Below are 8,180 nucleotides of genomic sequence, written 5' to 3'. Positions count from 1 at the left end.
AGGACGGAAGCGTTTTGCTGTGGTTTTAAGATCCCATGCTGGATCTCGAAACCGTACAGCACAAAAGCAGCTATGAAAGTAGCCATAGTCCATGATACTGTGGTCTGGTCAAGAGAAGTGTTTCCCCACAGGTGTGTCCAATTTTTCCTTTATTGTGTGCCTATGTAAATTCGTCCTCGAACAGAGATTCTGCATTGTTTCTCCAATATGGATGCCGTCATTGGGGCGCTTTGTGCATTGTATCGTGTACACCACTTTCAAGGATGCACATGAGAAAGTCCCAGGGATTTTTGAAGTCCCGTTGTGTGTTGGGTACAGTATGTGGATGGTGTCTGTTGATAAGATGTGGCTACAGGTTTTGCATCTTTTACTGTTACAGGGGAATGTGCCCATCTCTAATGGTGATGAGAGGGAACCTCTGACTAGAAGATTGCTTGAGTTTGGTGGTTGTTTGAGGAGAGGAGGGTGTTGGAAAACATAATTCAGTCTGTTGTGTTTGTGGAATATTGGTTGGAGACCAGCAGCATTTCTCCTCAAGGTGTTCACATTGGGGTTGTATGTGACCACAGGAAACACCCACCCTGTTGTTGTCCTCTTTTTGTTTGGAATTCAAAAGGCTTCTTCTTGGAATCCTTGTGGCTCTGTGGATCTGTTTATCTTCAGGGGATGGTATACTTCTTGTAAAAATGTATGCCTCAGTGTTAGATGTTGTTTTCTGTCTTCTGTGTCTGAGCAGATCTGGATATATCGCAGAGCTTGGCTGTAAATGATGGACTTCTTTGTGGGTTGTGAATGTAAGCTGTCCCATCTTAGGTATGCTGGACAACCTGATGCCTATATGGTGTTGTTCTTAATATATTTTTTTATATATATATATATATATATATATATATATATATATTTGTATTCAAGAAGTGTATATGAGATTTTGAGTAGCTGAGAGTGAGTTTGATGGTTCGATGGAAATTGCTGAAGTTTTTGTGGAAGGCCAGCAGCTCATCCTCAGAGCTTGTCCAGACTAGTAGCAGGTCATCAATGGACTGGAAGTATGCTACAGGTTTAGTCCTGCATGTTGGACAGGTTGGCATAAATACTCTGGTGACCTTTTACTGCCCATGGTGCTTCCCATGCATTGTTGCTTCCAAATGAAAAGTAATTATGGTGGAGCACACACCTGATTATTTGTAAGGTTGGTTCTGTGGATATGTTGTTCTTTAGAAGATAGTGCTGGCATGTGGCCATGCCATCCTCGTGGAGGATGTTGGAGTATAGTGACTCTACATCCATGGTTACCAATATTGCACCCTTTGGTAGTGGACCTAGGGCTGAGAGTTTGCAGAGAATGTTCATGGTGTCCTGGACGTAACTGGGTATTTGTTTAACCAAGAGTTTTAGAATGTTTTCTACCCTGCCAGAAATATTCTCAGTTACTATTCCAATACCAGAAATAATTGATTTTCCTGGATTACCTCCTTTGTGCATTTTAGGTAACATTGTACCATCTTGATGTAGAGAGGTATCTCTGCTATAATACTTTAATCATTTTTAACACAAAACTATTTAACATCACATAGGGGGAAATTAAAACAATTATTAATGCAGATTATTATTGAGAATTCAGGCACTATACAAGAGATCATATTTGCTATTTTGGCTATACATAGATTGTTCCCATAAAATGTGTAAGGGGAAATTAAAGCAATTACCATAATAATGCAGATTAGGAATTCAGGCAATATACAAGTGATCATTATTATTATACTGTATATCGATGCTTCACAGCCAAGGGTAATTCCTTCCTCTAATATGAATTGGGGGAAAAATGGTGCCCCTTCCTTCCTGATATGAGAGACAAGAGCATCATACTTGCCAACTGTCTCAGAATGTGCCTCGAATGCTCCCAGAAAATCTCCTTGGCACCCCACATACTGAACTCCCCTTCACTTCTCTCCGATTCCAGGTTGTCATGCAGTGGAAGAGATATAGGTAACCTGTCCATCAAAGTTCACGCTCTTTGCCAGATATCACGCTAGCTACCTGTTTCAGTACGCACTGGCAAACCTGACCTGCAACAAACCTATAACTACAGGGGCCCTGCAGCTGCCCTGATAGGAACCTAACTAGTTAATCCTGAGATGTCCCTGTGGGTGGCATGGAAGCTTATCTTGCATTTATTGGGTAGCTGCTATCAGGTACATGGGACAGGACGGGTTGTTATACTAGCTGGGATTGCAGTACCCCAGACCTGGGGGAATCTGCAATTGTCATGTTTTATATTATAGATTGTAAGCTCTTGCGGACAGGGTCCTCTAACCCTCTGTACCAGTCTGTTAATAGTTTCTTGTTTATTGTTCCACCAGGAGGAGGAATGGTTGGCAATGGTTGGCAGGAACGGGGCTAACCACCCTTTTCCTCTTCTCTTAAGAGTGCGTTGGTCCTACTTTCTACCAGGAGAGGGAGTTCCAGTTCAGACAGAGTGGAGGAAGAGGGCACATGCCAGAGCAACTACGCTTAGAGTTTGTTTCTCCATTCTCCAGTGTGACCACCACTCCAGACATCATCAGAATCAAGAACACTGCTTCCAAGAAACTTCAGTGTACAAAGACTGCAGAGTGATCAGCAAAATTACAGCTTTACAGACACTGCTGCAGGTGAGGGACTACACCTCAGACAGCCATCACCTAGCTAACATCCAAGCCAGAGTAAAAAAATAAAGAGAGACTTTTATAATTTTACTTCTGTCTTGATTATTCAAACCACCTTTCCACTGCACTGATCCTCTGGGAGTAACAGCCTGAGAGACTACACTGTGATGCAACACCTGACCAGGGCCACTACCACTCCCATCCTCTGCACTGGTTCCTCAGGGATTCACTGCAGGGTCAAAAACAGAGAGGTCAAAGCCAAAACAGTATCCAATATCAGTAACAGAGACGAGCCAAGTCAGAACCAAGAGAGGCAAAAGTACAGAGACACAAGGCAGGAGAATGGTCACTAAGCTGTCCTGGGTCAAACACACTAGTAAGCAAAGATAAGGCAAAGAGAAACTGGGAAAACAAGCCAGGCCAAAAACAAGAATACTCACAAACTGCACAGATCTAGCAGACGTTGGAACCATGTATAGTACAACTGGCACTGAGCAATATCACAACAGGGTTTAAAGGGGTTATCCAACCCCTGAAGTGCCCCCTATATGCCCCGACCCCTCACACTGAATATATTTACCTGGCTCTCCGCGCCGCTCCTGGTCCCCGCACGGCGGCTGCTGCTCCTCACCGTGCGCGGATGAAAACATCTGGTGTTGGGGGGGCCGCCAATGGCAGACGGGGTCGAGCCTCCTTAGAGTCACCCACGATGCTTGGGAGGCTCGTCGCCGTCTGCCATTGGCTGCCCCCCTTCCCTCCCCATCACCGGATGTTTTCATCTACACACGGGGAAAAGCAGCGGCAGCCGTGCAGGGATCAGGAGCGACGCGGGTGCCGGGCAGCAAGGTAAGTATATTGTGTGAAGCACATATCTCACTGATTGCCTCTCAAGCCAAGCACCATGTCAAAAGCCAGAATAGGTGGGTTTGGCACCGCTCTCAGGCTGTGCCCTCTTTACCTGGCTTCTGGAGCAGTTTTTTTTCTAGTTCAGTTCTGAATAATTAAAATTGTTTATTACCTAACCCCCCCTAATATTCATTCTTGGATCAACCTGGCTAAGGAGGTTCTCTGTTCGGTACGTACAGTCCTGATGAAAAGTTTAAGACCACTTGAAAAATGGCCAAAAATCATATTTAGAATGGCTGGATCTTAACAAGGTTCCAAGTAGAGCTTCAACATGCAACAAGAAGAAATGAGAGTGAGACAAAACATTTTTTGAGCATTCAATTAATTGAAAATAACTATTAAACTGAAACAGGCTGTTTTTCAGCTGATCCAAATTTTAGGACCACATGCCTTTAAAAGGCCAAATCTGTGCAAAGATGTGGATTCATTGTCATTTTCTGTCAGGTAGTCACACGTTGTGATGGCAAAGGCAAAAAAACTCTCCCTTTTTGAACGTGGTCGGGTTGTTGAACTGCATAAGCAGGTTCTCTCACAGCGCGCCATCGCTGCTGAGGTGGGACGCAGTAAGACAGTCATTTGGAATTTCTTAAATGATCCTGAGGGTTATGGAACAAAAAAGTCAAGTGGAAGACCCAAAAAAATGTCCTCAGCACTGAGCCGGAGGATCCAATTGGCTGTCCGTCAAGACACTGGACGATCCTCGACCCAAATTAAGGCCCTTACTGGTGCTGACTGCAGCCCCATAACCATCAGACGGCATCTGAGACTGAAGGGCTTCAAAAACAAAAAACGTCTTCAAAGACCTCGTCTCCTTGAACGCCCCAGAACTGCTCGTTTGGACTTTGCAAGAGAGCACCAAACATGGGACATTCAAAGGTGGAAGAAAGTTTTATTATCTGATGAGAAAAAATTTAACCTTGATGGTCCTGATGGTTTCCAACGTTACTGGCATGACAAGCAGATCCCACCTGAGATGTTTTCTACGCGCCACAGTGGAGGGGGCGCCATAATGGTCTGGGGTGCTTTTTCCTTCAGTGGAATGGAGCTTCAGGAAGTGCAGGGGCGTCAAACAGCCGCTGGCTATGTCCAGATGTTGCAGAGAGCATTCCTCATGACTGACGGCCCTCGTCTGTGTGGTAACGACTGGGTTTTTCAACAGGACAACGCTACAGTACACAATGCCCGCAGGACAAGGGACTTCTTCCAGGAGAATAAAATCACTTTTTTGGCCCATCCTGCGTGTTCCCCTGATCTAAATCCAATTGAGAACCTTTGACGATGGATGGCAAGGGAAGTTTACAAAAATGGACAACAGTTCCAGACAGTAGATGGCCTTTGTGCGGCCGTTTTCACCACTTGGAGAAATGTTGCCACTCACCTCATGGAAACGCTTGCATCAAGCATGCTGAAACGAATTTTGGAAGTGATAAACAATAATGGCAGAGCTACTCATTACTGAGTTCATGTTTGGAAGTTGGATTTCTGTTTTGGGGGGGGGGGGTTTAGTTTTTTTTTGGAGGGGTGGTCCTAAACTTTTGATCAGCTGAAAAACAGCCTGTTTCAGTTTATTCGTCGTTTTCATTAAATTGAATGCTCAAAAAATGTTTTGTCTCACTCCCATTTCTTCTTGTTGCATGTTGAAGCTCTACTTGGAACCTTGTTAAGATCCAGCCATGCTAAATATGATTTTTGGCCATTTTTCAAGTGGTCTTAAACTTTTGATCAGGACTGTATATTTTTTTAAAGGTTTATATTGGAATAAAAAAAAAAGGAGTGGTGCTCACCCATCAAGCCTGTTCTGGCGTATCTTGGGTTCCCACTGGCCTTTTCTTCCGGGTCCCTCCGGACATTCAGGAAATGACCACTCAGCCAATCAATGGTTGCAGAGGTGACCTGTCTCAGCCAGTTATTAGCTGAGCAGACATTTCCTGTACTAAAAAGAACAGAGGTATGGTCCAGTGGGACCCGGGAAGGGCCAAAATGGGATAAGAAAGGAAACAGCAAAGTATTCTCACTTCTTTCATTTTTTTATGTCATTTTGACCCTTTTCTAAAAAAAAATTTACCAGCAGACAACACATTTAAGTTAACAGAATAATATGATGTAATGTACTGTCAAAGTTTAAATATTTAAAGGGAATCTCTCACCAGCGACCTTCCTATTAAACTGTTTGCACAGACACATAGCTGTGGTTCACCTGAATAAAATGCTGTTTATCTGAAACTCCGGTCCTGAGTTACTTTTTCTTAATATGAACATTAGGCCTTTGGTGCAATGAGGGCGTCACCTTTGCTCTTGTTGCACCCAAGCTCTGCTCCTTTCTGTGGTCAGCCCCTCCCTGGGTGCTCTAATTAACAGGGCCAGGCAGTGGAAAAGGAGCCAGGGAGGGTGCAGCAAAAGAAGTGGTGACACCCTCATTGCACCACATCTACACTGTTCTACTGATACTTGGGGCATCCAAACGAGGGCAGAGTTACAGTGAAAAACAACCCCCCCACGTGGCGGCACTTTACATATACAGAGCTCCCAGGTCTACCTCTATTCACTGTATAGCGTACACTGAGTGCTATGTATATAGGGAAAGAGAAGGCAGAAGTGGTCATAAACTGCTTTTGTCTTCTCCTTGGGTCAGAGACAGCTGGGGACCTGACCAGCTCCTCTGGGTATTCCTATCTCAAATATTAATGACATATCCACGCAAACCACTACTGGGAATAACAAATATCTATAGACCAGGAGAAGACCAGCGTGGGAGCCATCCTGAGATGGGAGACCCCCTTTAACCATGTAACAATCTGGAGCAGGATTAAAGGAGTTGTCTCACCTCCCCCATTGTGGGGAATATCACTAGGATATGCCACCAATCTCTAGAATGGAGCCCCTAAAGTAAACGAGAATGCACCGCGTATGTGCGGACGCCCTCCATTCATTTCTATGGGACTTCTATCTTCATTCAGCAGGACCTGCGCCGACGTCATTGCGCTCACCACGTGGTGAGCGTGTCATCAAAGGTTCTTTTTGCAGGTCCTGAAATAAGAAGAAAGAAGACTAAGCCGGCTGCGCAAACAACAGAATGAGGTGAGTTATGTTTTTATTATTTTTTAACCCTCAATTGACATTATACTTAGCATTCTGTATTAAAGAATGCTATTATTTTCCATTATAACCATGTTATCATGGAAAATAATAACATCTACACAACACCAAACCTGAACTTCAGTGAAGAAGTTCAGGTTCGGGTCTGGGTACCACATTCCGTTTTTTCTCATGCGCGTGAAAAACGCATTGCACTCGTGCGTAAAAAACTGAACATCGGAATGCAATTGCAGACAAAACTGACTGCAATTGCGAGCCTACTCGCGCAGGTTTCCCGCAATGCATCCTGAACGCATCCGGCCCTCACCCGCGACGCCCGTGTGAAGGGGGCCTAAGAGTCAGGAAAAGTCATGTATCTGCATTCATGTGCTTCTTGGCCTTTGCGTGGCCCTTTGTTGTTTGTAAATGATCTTTCTCTTTGTTTCTTAAGGCAACGGAAGCCGTCACATTATTTTCTTCAATAGCGAGATCCGGTTACATTGTGGCTGAGGAGAGCAGTCGTAACAGCGCAGATATACGGGAAATTAGTATTTCACTGCAATCACCCTGAATACGCTGATCAGTGACCTGAAGAACATTGACTATCCTGTGACAATGACACCGATGACACAGTCACTTCTTGAAGTTTATGTTTTAAGCTGCCCATACACATTCAATAGCTGCTGGCTGAATGACTGACTCCCGGTAGAGATGATCGAATCTATTCGCAGATTCATTCTGAATCTCCGATTTTTTTTTTTAGGCACCGAATCGAACCAGAATCAAAAGAACTGAACTTTTTGAAAAATTCGGCGAATTGGAAGATTCTCTCATCTCTACCACCCGGCTTCCCAACTCTTCCGACTGCCTCCTGGCTTCCCGGCTTCCCCATACATGTTCAGCATGGCTGAATGTTTATGTGTATTCTATGGGAGAGCAGGGAAAGCTGCTGCCAGACACTTCTTTTGGCTGCTTATCTCCCGGGAGAACAAAAGGATCGTGAGAGTCAGGAGCTCCCCACGCACATCAGTGTGTTGGCTGAAACCGACATTCTCAGGCAGATTCGGCTTTTTCCGTTCTTTTGATCCGTCAGAAGAACAGAAAAAAAAAACAACTATAATGCACATTTTTCATCCATTTTAGCCATTTCCATCTGACATCCGTTTTTTTTTCCAGACGGAAATGGCTAAAACGGATGCAATATGTGCATAATGGATGCACAGGATACGTTTTTTTCTTTCTGTTCTTTTGACGGATCAAAAGAATGAAAAATGAAACTGTGATGTGAACCTGGCCTAAGGGCTCATGCACACGACCGTTGTTGTTTTGCGGTCAGTATTTCACTGATCCATTGTTCAGTATCTTTGTTTTTTTTCTCTTTTTCTCGTTATTGCGCAAAACATATCCGTATGGTTTCCGTATTTGATCCGTTTTTTGTGGATTGTATACAGAAACAGTAACTTATTAATCACCAAACACATGAGCAATGTGGGCTGGGCATAGCATTTCTACAGTATGGATCCGCAAAATACGGATGACATACGGATGTGTTCC

This window comes from Bufo bufo, chromosome 2 (genome assembly GCF_905171765.1).
Source record: "Bufo bufo chromosome 2, aBufBuf1.1, whole genome shotgun sequence".
NCBI lineage: Eukaryota > Metazoa > Chordata > Amphibia > Anura > Bufonidae > Bufo > Bufo bufo.
The sequence above is the reverse complement of the archived record's forward strand: the minus strand, read 5'-3'. Positions refer to the sequence as shown.